The 12,135-nt window shown below is 45.9% G+C and overlaps 1 protein-coding gene and 1 long non-coding RNA gene across 8 annotated transcripts in view; both read right to left on the bottom strand.

The window, feature by feature from the left end:
• The window catches only part of PBX1 (PBX homeobox 1), a 327,302-nt gene that overhangs the window by 232,534 nt on the left and 82,633 nt on the right, over positions 1 to 12,135 (bottom strand). The window lies entirely within an intron of this gene.
• On the bottom strand, positions 4,979 to 11,536 carry LOC128312935 (uncharacterized). Its single transcript, XR_008292903.1, has 2 exons — positions 7,547 to 11,536; positions 4,979 to 7,486 (listed from the first exon to the last, which is right to left on the bottom strand). It is a non-coding gene; the product is annotated as an uncharacterized LOC128312935 (long non-coding RNA).

The following is a 12,135-nucleotide window of genomic DNA, read 5'->3' as shown; positions in this document are numbered from 1 at the left end:
TGCAATTCCGAGAAACCCCTGCGACCACGGCAGATGCAAAGCAGTGTTCAACAGGTTGATGTACACACCAGGCTGGGGTGGACCTTCAAAAATGACAGCATCCTTGGGGCGCCTGGGCAGCTCAGTCAGTTGAGCGTCTGACTTCGGCTCAGGTCACGATCTCACACTGTGCGTTCGAGCCCCGCGTCGGGCTCTGTGCTGACAGCTCAGAGCCTGGAGCCCGCTGCGGATTCTGTGTCTCCCTCTCTCTCTGACCCTCCCCCGTTCATGCTCTGTCTCTCTCTGTCTCAGAAATAAATAAACATTAAGAAAAAAAATTTTTTTAAATGACAGCATTCACTTTCCTGGTGTTTGGGTACAGGGTCACTTTCACAAGCGCATTAAATCACGGCTGCAGGATCAGAGTGGGTTGTAAGGTCAATCTGTTTTTGTTTTTGTTTTTGTCCCTCTGTTCTCCTTCCTTTTGCTCTTCCTTTCTTCTTTCTTTTTATTAGTTGAGAAATAACCACAACCCCTGGATGCCCTCATGGTTACAAGAGAAAGGGACCGACTTCTGAATTTTAGGCCTCCCCATCTGCCACCCACCTGCCACCCATCGCTCTCCTCGCACCCTTGTCCTCTAGAATCTGCCTGGCATCACGGCACAAATGCCAGCAGTCATGACACCAGAGCCACCGAGAGGCAAGTCTTCAGAGGTACCTTAGCAGGAGGCCATCCCCAAAGCCACCAGGATGACAAGATGGCAGGTCATCGAGTAGCAGGGGCATGAGGAGTCTGTTTAACTCTGGGACTATCTGTCCATCACTTTTCCTTTCCGAACAGCATGCAGGTTACACGGGCTTAAACCACAATAGTCAATAAAGCCACACAGATCAGGGTGAGTAAGCAAAAGGCAAGAGGATGGCAAATCTAACTCAGGAAGGAAAAGGGGCATTCCTTTCCTCGACTTACCCTACTGCGGTAAAAGCAAGCCCCTTTCTACTCAAGCAGACCAAAAAGGCAAGCAGGTGCACTCAGATCACACGATGTTGGACCAAACAGTGCGATGTGAACGGACTCAACGTCCAACGTCCCATGGTTCAGGACCAACTGAGTTCTTATTAGCATCTGGTATGGATTTCTTGTCTTGTTTCTGCCCTCGTAAAACAGGTGTCATGGAACATGCTAGAACTGAGAGACTGTTTTATTTCTGATATTGAAGTAAATCTTAGCCAACATAGTACCTAAGCATTTACTGTTATTTTGATTTTATTGCTTCGATTAATCCCAGTTTTAATACATCAGTGATAATATGAGGTTTGATTTACCATATTATTATTATTGTCTACTGTCGAGATAAAAGTCTCCCAGTTACATGACAGACAGCAGATGTCCCCACCTTCTGAATAGATACCAACGCACGACACATTTCCTATGCCCTAAAAATGTTTAGCTAAAGTGGGCAGAACGACCCTGGTCACTGAGATAAGTGTTCCACTCCGATGTCCCTCCATTGCCACATATTTCAGAAGCTTGTCTTTCGGAGTCAACTCTTTTTTATCATCTTTACATATGTCCTTGTGATTTCTCCACCCTGTGGAAAACAGTACCAATACACCCCCTAATGTTTAGTTTTGTTTGTTAAGCTCATTTGCATAGACTAGAATATGCTGTCTTAATATCATTGCTTTAGTCAAATACCCCACATAGATTATTTATTTCATGTGTAACACAGCCTTGGTGTCATACAAATTACCCACAGTTAACCCATTCGGAAACGCACACTTGGATCACCAGCTGACGAAGAATCTTATCATCTGCCCTCGATATAGTATAACCATATAATACATCCCACATAACATGTGAAAGATAATAGGACAGCACAAGGGTATACCATTTATGTAACACGAGGATACCAGCATCCACAATTAGTCGTATTACAAGAATTTCCTGTATGGTTTAGCATTTTACCGTCCTTTTATTTTCTATTTCACAGTGAGCGGGGTTCTCCTTCATTTCCTCACTGTCTATCACTCAATCTTAAATTGACACAGCAAATCCTCCAGTGGCATCAAATGGCATGCCATGTTTCAGCCAAATTCTAGACAGTTTTCTCCTCATAATTTATCTAAGATGAAAGGAATAGATGTGTTTTGGTCCCATACAGATTTGAGAGCCTACTTCGTCTTGAAATGCTATGAACAAGTATTTTTTTTTCTTATAATTTAGTTTCAGGGAAATGAAAACACTCAGCATTACCAGTTTGCTGATCTAAATTAGCTCAGATGAGATGAATTCTACTACTTTTTAAAATTTTTCCAACTGCAATGGTTTAAGACCCAGCAGAAGAATACAGATTCTAGAGGCAAATTCTACAACTGGGACAAAAATTTCTGAGAGACATACTAATCTTTTCCCCGTTCCGAGTATATTATTTACTTGACAAAGATTATTAATCAGTCAACTGTAATGGAGATTTCATTAGGGCATAACTGATTTTGCTTCTACATTCCTCAGTCTGTATACTTGCCTAAGCCACCTGGCCAGAGTTACTTACTTATTTATGTGTTAGACCAACACATATGTGGCATTTCTTCCCATTCAGGAACTCTAGCAATAGATCCTAAGAGTTATTCATTATATTAAGCAGCCCACTTTCTCTGCTCAATTAATCAGATAATGAGAGCATCTCATTTTGACTCTCTTAAAAATATCATTTCTAAAACATTTAAGAATATGCCATGTTAGGGCCACCTGGGTAGCTTAGTTGGTTGAGCATCTGACTCTGGACTTCGGCTCAGGTCATGATCCCAAGGTCGTGGGATCAAGCCCCACATTGGGCTCTGCGCTGAGCAAGGAGCCTGTGTAAGATGTTCACCCTCCCTCCCTCCCTCTCTCTCTCTCTCTCTCCCCCCACCCGCCCCCTCCCCTGCCCGCGCTTTCTCTAAAATTAAAAAAAAAAAGAAAGAATTCCACTGTCTGTCTGCAGTTGAAGGATGAATATCCACATATGATCCATACCAGTCAAAGTGGAATATACTATAATGGGGAATAGTTACATCACCTTCCTGTTCCATATACCTACTGATTCCAAAGGCAGCCACTCCCTCATTTGTCATATTAAGTCTCCATCAAGTACTAGGTTCTAACAACATAGCAATAGTTTCATTATGAAAGCAACCTACCTGTGCCACATAAGAGGATTAGAGCAAATATATCACCCAACCGTATACAATGCTTTAGATCCCTAAAGCCCAGCGCAAACAAATAAACAAAACAAAAAAACAGATGGCCACATCAAGGAGCTCCAGACCAGCAGACATAAAAATGAGGTCAACCGCAAGAAGAAAATCCAATGGGCATTTTGCCAGAATTATCCACATCGTCTTGATCGTCCCAAGGGGCCAACACCAGAAGTAGCTCATTCTCTGGGAGGTTAAAAGTGGTCCCCACACCCATGTGCCTCGTCAGTCCTATTATGCAACACTGGCCTTTTTGACTTCAGAAGCCAGACCACACCCCATAGCATGAGCACGGTGCCCTGCAGAAAACAGGTGCCCAAGAAAGATGTCAGAGATGGGGGAGGGGGAGGTATGCTGAATTAATGAATAACTCCTTCTGGATAATTTCCATAAAATCAGTTCTTTCCCCGAGTGTCCTTCACTAAGGCGCCATCCCCAACACAAGCTGACCCGCTAGGGACCCTTCTTCCATTTCCTACCACACTCCGTGCTCCTCCCGGTGACAACATGTACCACATGCTATTCGCAGCTGTGTCCCACCCCCCACCCCACCGAAGGCAAAGCTGACTTTATTTATTTATTTATTATCCCCAGTGCAAGAAATGCTGCTGAATGAATAAACAAATGCTTAAGATTCGATTAAACTGCCATGGTTCTTTCATGGGCTCACGATAACGGAGTCCTTCCTGAACAAGCCTTTATAATGCTACATAACTGTGTATCTTAAAAATTCATGTGTGGGGGGGCAGAGAACGTAGGACGGTTGATGTGATGCCTCCACACCTCTCCTCTCAGACCATTCTCTCCCCGCTTAGGCTAGTGAGAAAGTCCAAACAGCACTGGGGACAGTTTAAAGAAGGAACGAATTTGAACTCCAGGATTTCTTGCTTTCCTGGTCCCCATCTTTGCAAACCCCTCTAGATCTCTGCTGTTCTAATGTGCTCAGCAAGGCTGAGACAGCAGATTATTAACAAGTTTACATCAATGAAACCTGAGAACTCATATCTTACCCTGATGTCAACTCTAACCAGAGCACAAAAGACCGGGCCTCTCTTTTCTGTCGGGCCACTTTTCAAGTGGCAATTCCTTGGAAACACACACACACACACACACACACACACACACACAGTCCAAGGGAACAGTACTGGGTTATGTCAGGGAACCTGAATTCTCTTGCTATTCTAAGTTGCCAAATGCTAAGTTGCTTATTGCTAAGTTGCCAAATGATCGGACAAAGTTTTCCAGATTGTCCCTATAACTAGAGGCTCCCCTGTTCGCTGTACTTAATACCTGCCAGAGATTTCTAGTTTCAATTAGTGACGCCCTTGACTTCACTCTACTATTTGGAAAGGAAATGGCAGAAGTTTCTCAAAAATAAACTCCCACTTTGATCTTGAGAGAAGGCGCAGCGGAATTCCAAAGTCAAGCAACCAACCCAGAGTGACAAAATGCCAAAGAAGGGCATCTTCCTCTATTGCTGTGCTTACGGTCGTTAACAGCAAGGGTCAATGAACCAGACCATGAACTCCAAGCAAAGAGAAACATAAGTCCCAAGCGAATTTAAAGCATCAGTTTGTGGGCCAAGGTGTGAAAGGTGTGTGGCCATGAAGCCTGGGTCGTGGGCATCTCTGCTTTCCCCTCCCTCTCACCTGGTGGCATGGCCCTGCGACTGAAGCCAGCACAGCCAGGCCAGGTGACCCTGTGCTCCACAACTGTTTTTAACATCAAATTATTTCCAAACAAAATTTTTCTTAAAAAAAAAAAAAAAAACCTCAAGTGAGATTGGATAAACAGATAATGGTACATTCATACAGCAGACTATCTACCCACTTGCAATAAACAATCGATCCAAGCAACAACACGTAAAAATCTCAAAAAACATTACAATGAGCAAAAGCTAGGCACAAAAGGACAGTGTTGACCTTTTAACAATGTGGGGGTTCGGAGTTCCAACCCCCGCAGGTAGTTGCAAATCGATTCACTGAGGTATTCCTTTTCATTTTAACTCCAGTATAGTTAACATGCAGTGTTATCTTTCGTTTCAGGTACACAATACAGTGGCTCAGCAATTCTGTACATTACTCGGGACACATCCCAAGTGTATTCTGAATTCTCTTCACCTACTTCCCCCATCCTCCCACCCACCCCCACTCTGGTAACCATCTGCTTGCTCTCTAGAGTTAAGAGTCTGTTTTTTTTTGATTTACGTCCTTTTGCTTCGTTCACTTGCTTTGTCCCTGAAATTCCACATATGAGTGAAATCATATGGTATTTGCCTTTCTCTGACTGACTTATCTCACTTAGCAGTATACTCTCTAGATCCATCCATGTTATCACAAATGTCAAGATTTCATTTGTTTTTATGGCTGAGTAATATTCCACTGTATATAATACACCACACATCTTCTTTATCCATCCATCGATGGACACTTGGGCTGCTTCCGTAATTTGGCTAGTCTAAATGATGCAGCGATAAACAGCGGTGCACATATCTTTCTGGATTAGTGTTTCTGTAGTCTTTGGGTAAATACCCAGTAATGGGATTACTGGATCAGATAGTAAGTCTATTTTTAATTTTTTGAGGAACATCCATACTGCTTTCTACAGTGGCTGCACCAGTTTACATCCCCACCAACAGTGCACGAGGGGTCCTCTTCCTCCAAACCCTTGCCAACACTTATTGTTTCTTGTGTTTTTGAGTTTTGCCATTCTTAACTTTCTATCTCCTCTAACACCAACTAATAATAGCATAATGCTAACCAGAAGCCTTACCAATAACATAAACCGTTAACGTGTATTTTGTATGTTTTACATATTACATATTGTATTCTTACAATAAAGTAGGCTACAGAAATTTTGATGAAGAAAATCATAAGGAAAATACATTTACAGCACTTACTGTATTTATTGAAAAAAATCCTCATAAAATTAGACCTGCACACTCAAACCCGTGTTATTCAAAGATCAACTGTATATATACCATATGATTCCAATAATATAAAACGTAAGAACTGGCAAAATTAATCTGTGATGGTAAAAATTTTGAACAGTTGTTATCTGGAATGGAGGTTGGGGGTGAACTAAAGTTCAAAGTGGCAAAAGGAAACTTTCCAGGGGCACCTGGGTGGCTCAGTTGGTTAAGCGTCCGACTTCAGCTCAGGTCATGATCCTGTGGTTCGTGGGTTTGAGCCCCACATCGGGCTCTGGGCTGACAGCTCGGAGCCTGGAGCCTGCTTCGGATTCTGTGTCTTCCTCTCTCTCTACCCCTCCCCAACTTATGCTCTGTTTCTCTCTCAAAAATAAATAAACATTTTTTTTTAAAAAAAGGGAAACTTTCCAGGGTGATGGAAGGACTCTACATCTTAACTGGGTGTTGGTTACATGGGTAACTTCACTCGTCAAACACAGCTAAGTATATACTTAAGTTCTATCCATTGTACTGTATGTAAATTTACTGCCGTTTTTAAAATTCAGCACCAATCTCCTCCCACCTTTGACTAAATCTAGGAAGTTCTGTGGTATAAGGGAAAAAACGTGAACTTCCAAAAAGAGAAGACCTAAACTATGACCCCTGTCACCCTGTCACCCCCATCATCTTGAACAAGTGAGGTAACATCTCCACACACTTCCCATCCTGTGAAATGGAGACTACTATTAAAGGTCATTCAAACAAAATACCCCAATGACAAAATACCAGTAACATAGAGAAACATGCTGTAAATAAAATGATGTTATATACAAAAGAGACGACAGAAATATTATTCCCCAGATTGGGGTGGATGTGGGTAAAGGGAATCCACCAGAGAGTGCCTCCATTAGGATAATTTTAATTCATGTGATGATTTTTCTCTTTCTACCATTTTAAGATTCTTTTTTAAGGTAGGCTCCATGCCGAGTGTGGGGCTAGAACCCACGACCCTGAGATCAAGAGTTTCAGGCTCCACCGACTGAGCCGGCCAGGTGCCCAGCTTTCCACCATTTTATTTGTTTGTTTATTCATTCATTCATTCATTCATTCATTCATTCATTCAGAGAGAAAGCAAGGGAATGGGGCAGAGGGAGAGAAAGAATCCCAAGCAGGGGTCCATGCTCGTAGCACACAGCCCAATGCGGTGCTTGATCCCACAAACCATGAGATCGTGACCTGAGCCGAAACCAAGAGTCGGATGCTCAACCGACTGAGCCACCCAGGCGCCCCTCCACCATTTTAAAACATGGATTTCTGCAGCTGATCAGAGTCACTAAACCAGGAGTGTTCCTTTCGTCTCCATATTTCCTTATACACACACACACACACACACACACACACGCACGCGCGCGCGCACACACACACACACACACACACACACACACACACACACACACCCTCCATAAGCTCTGCCTGTTCTCCCTCCCTCTAGCTGCTCTGCCTGGTTTGCAAGGTGCCCAATCTGCATAAACCATGAGGATAAATCAATCAGGCAACGAGAAAAAGGCAACAAACCGCAGCCAAGGCCAAGGTGCAAAACCCCACTCCGTGTGGGGTAGGTCATTAGGTCCCACTGAGAGACCTGGATGTCACCTTGCTTAAAGTGGACAGGGTCACCCATCTGTGGCGTCCCTCTCTTTTCAACTCTCCCCGCCTGCGTTTTTTGGGAGGGTTGTTTATGTGCTCCCCGCACCTCCCTCTTCCCCTGCTCTGGCGTTCTCTCCGCACTTTCTCTTTCTCTCTAGGCTGGGTTTAATTTGACACCTTGAGCTTTGGTAACGAGGTGGGGAGCAGAGCAGCCACAGCGGAATTCATTAGGCTCAACACTGCAGGGCCCGCTCTCTGTGCGTTAATGACATCGGAGGGTAGGGAAACGAGACAGCCACCACGCGAGATGAAATAAACATGAGGACTGTCAGCAGTGACAGCCTAAGCAAAGGGGACAAAATGAGCCAGGTAGAGACCTTTCCCCGTCCGCACAATGCAAACCGACAGCTTGCAAGGCCCCCCCTCCCCACAGCCACCCCCCCCTCCCCTTACCCAAAGCCGAAGAGTGAGTAAGAGGTAGGGGGAGGAGGAAGCGTGGATGGGAAAGAAGGAAAGAAAATACAATTAAATTATCATTGTTTTAACGTACAAATTTCATTTATCAGTTTAATGTTGGCGCAAACCAAGTGCCTCACCCTCCTTCAGAGAGGAGGCGCAGGGAGGTTGGGAGCTGGTCTGTGATGCTTGGAAGGTGCCTTCCTCCCGCCTCCCCGCCTGAAGCTCGCTCGCTCTCTCTCTCTCTCTCTCTCTCTCTCTCTCTCAGCTGATTTCTTTTTCCTGAGTGGCACCACCACCACCCCCTACCTTCAACCACTATAACTCCGTCTCTCCCTGTTGCTAAAGGCAGCACTGGAAGGAGGAAAAGAAGGGAGAAAGAAAGCAGAGGTGAAGACGAAGGGACAGAGATACTGGATTCTGTACATGTTTTGTTTTAAAGGTGAGAGGGGGGTGGCAGGGGGTGACAAAAAAATCCAGCCAGCATGAGCTACATCCAGACAGGGCTTTGCCCACCCAGAAGAGCAAGCACCCTGTTCCCAGTTACCAGCTGTCAAGAGGGTTTACTGGCAAGGAAGGTCTTAGGGGCGGCCATGGCCTTCTCTTCTGCGCACAATGCAGAAGGAATGCACTGGCTGGAATCACGCTAAGTCGGGACCCCCCCTCTTCCAATAGAAATAATCCCCCATGGACAGGAGCAGGGAGAAAGCACCCCCCCCCCCAGCCCCGACACTGCACTCGCCGAAGGGAAAGGTGGCTTCCCCAGGTTCAAAAGGAGCGGACTCTATCCAGTTGGCCACAACGTGAAGCCCAGGGCTGGGATCTGGAGTGTGACGTTTCCCTAATTCAATCTGCGGATCCCACAGCCACAGCTAAGACCTTCTGCCACAGCCCTTCCCAGAAACCTTCCCCTCTTTCTCAGCCTGTTTCAGAGACAGGACGTTAAGTGAGCCACAGCTCATACTTTAAAGGCCAAGTATCGCTGTTTTCTTTGGCCATGGACTTCTCAGGCAAGGTTTCCAGAGAACTCCCCAAGCTAGCAATATTATGAGAAGGGAAAAGAAAGCCATCATCTTTTTTATTAGCTGGCATTCAAGGGAAAGTATACGGAGGCTGAATCAGTGACAGAATTCAAACTTAGAACAGACCAACACGGGTCATTCTGAGTTGTTTGAATGAAAGTTTTCCCTATCCAACCCCTTGGGGGGGGCGGGTCTGCCAATCTGCTAGGGCTTCTGCCTCCCAGATGTAAAGAAGGCGGGAGGCCAGGTGTGAACAGTGGGGGCTCCTGATGCGTGAACTTAGCTGGTCATCACATAAGAAGGCACATGGCCATGACTCCAAATCACAGATATGAACAACTGATGCCAGAAAATTACTTGTTTCACACACAGGAAAAAACAAACAAACAAACAAACCCCGGTAGATATGAGGTATCACAAAGTTAGGGGCCATGACAATTCTTTCAGACACGTCCTGGGTTTAAGGCCTAGAGACTGACTCCCAACAAAAGTTTTGTCTGCCTTCAACACGGACAGAACCTTAGTTTCCTCCTCAGCAAATGGTTAACACCTTCTTCTCCCTAGATGGTGCGAAAACAGATGGGTTGGCCCCTTCTACTAAGCATTATAATCCCCGAAGGAAAGCGATCCATTAAGAAAAGTGCAGGAGAAGAGTTTTACATTTAAGAGACTAATTTTGTTTTAGGCCAGAAAATATGATTATAGAACATCTTGTCAAGGGAAAGAGACACACACGGTCCATTTGTTCTGGAAGGCAGAGAGTGGAGTGATGGACAGCACGGACTGAGCTACGTCTTAAGGCCAGCATTAGCATGGGTCACCTGAAGGGGGGAGGCCAGGAGTCCATCCTGAACACACAGGTACCACCACACAGGCCTGCCGTATCAAAACAAGACAAGCAGAGAGATTAAGTAACGTCACAGACATCAAAGGCATGGTAGTTAAACAAAAAGCATGTGCACATTTTTTTTAGGTTTCTTTATTTTTGAGAGAGAAAGAGACACACACACACACACACACACACACACACACACACACACACACACACACAGTGTGAGTGGTGGAGGGGCAGACTGAGAAGACACAGAATCCGAAACAGGCTCCAGGCTCTGAGCTGTCAGCACAGAGCCCGACGCGGGGCTCGAACCCACGAACCGCGAGATCATGACCTGACCCAAAGTCGGACGCTTAACTGACAGAGCCACCCAGGCGCCCCAGCGTGTTCACATTGGAACTGCCCTGCCATTTAATTTCTTCCGGCCTGAGGTCTAATTTCTAGCCCTGTGGCTCGCAGCCCCAGCTCATTTGCATGTTTTCATTACACTACCTTGCCCTGCCCAATGTCAGAGGTGATCTCTTCAGAAGCTGCCTTCACATCTCATATTCCCTCACTATCTGAAAGAAGAAAGCCAAAGGCCTTCCCACCAAGGCACCAACAGGACAAGCTAAGGAGCTACTGAGTACAGTGTAAAGAGGAGGCTGTCTTTAGAGACAGAAACAAGTGTCTTCCCCTTCTCTTCTCCACTATTTACACGTTTGGGGACCCTGGGCAAATGATTTAGCCTCTCTGGGCCTCAGTTTTCTCCTCTGTATAATGGGCAGCAGAACACTGGCTTCTGGGCCACATGCAACTTACATATGGTAAGTGTAATGTACCTAGGACAGTGCCTGGTGTGTGGGAGACACGTCCAGTGGGAGTGAGGCAGCTGAGGAAGGGTCCAAAGAAGTGGCCATGACAGTTGTGAAGTTCTCCAGCCTTGAAGTATGTGAACAATGAGCTACGGGAGCCTGATGAACCACATTTACTAACTACCAGAAGGGCCCCAGAGCCTGATAACATCAAAGCAGAGTTAAAACTCGCTCCCCGCTCCCAGTTTCTCCGAGGAGCACTACCAACCATACCCCCACCCCGATAAGCCCTGCTTCCTTTCCTTTCTTTGGCTACTCTCGACCTCAGCCTGCTCTAACCAACCTCCCCGAGTCCCCACAGCAGCTTCTGACGCCCCTGGTGCAGAAAACCACCAGCTGGGGTGCTCTGAGAAAACCCAGCCCCCAGACATTCTGATTTCACTGCTTCCGGATGGAGCCCAAGCATCGGCGGTGTTTTGCAAAAGTTCCCCGGGTGATTTTAACGTGCAGCCAGGGTTGAAAACCACTCTGTAGCAAATATACTTGTTACTGAAAGGTTTATGCATAACATGAAACAAACAAACAAACAAACAAACAAAAAACGTTTCTATTACCATTATGACTTACTTGGCCAGAGTGTCACGCCTCTCACCTAAAAAGATAAGCTTCTGGGGCTCCATGAAAGATCATACCTGGGAAGGGCTCGAGAGGTCAGCCAGGTCGTCTCCATGTGTGGAGGAGGCTTCGAAAGGTGAAGTGACTTTCTCTGATAACACAGCAGCTACTGGCAGAACTGAACTGCCCCCCCTTAGAGCCGCAGGATGTCCTGGCCTTTCTCTGGCTCCCGCTCTGAAGTCTGGATGGCGGACACCCACTCTCCCTGTCTTCTCCTTCCTCTTTTCCCATCCTTCCCGGGGCTTCCTGACCCCCTGGCCTTGTTTCCGATCTTTAACGCTAAACGTTATCAGTTTGAAATGTTCCATATAGTGCCTGGAGCTTTGAGGGGAAAGATGCCATGAAAATCTTAATAAACAAATAAATAATTCATACGAGGCATTGGTCTATTCTCTGCACCACTGGATTTCAAACATTTCTCAGAGGCAGGCTCTCACCCATAAAAGCCGCGAAACAGAAGGGCAGGGGTTGAAGTTGGCGTGGGGGTCCAGAGCCTCACGGGCTCACTCCGCCGCCAGGAGGGCAGCGCTGGGCCAGCCTCACACCCTTCCTGAGGCCCCCCGGGGCCTGGACTGGA

The sequence above is a fragment of the Acinonyx jubatus genome, chromosome E4 (assembly GCF_027475565.1).
Source record: "Acinonyx jubatus isolate Ajub_Pintada_27869175 chromosome E4, VMU_Ajub_asm_v1.0, whole genome shotgun sequence".
Classification (NCBI taxonomy): Eukaryota; Metazoa; Chordata; class Mammalia; order Carnivora; family Felidae; genus Acinonyx; species Acinonyx jubatus.
The sequence above is the reverse complement of the archived record's forward strand: the minus strand, read 5'-3'. Positions and strand labels throughout refer to the sequence as shown.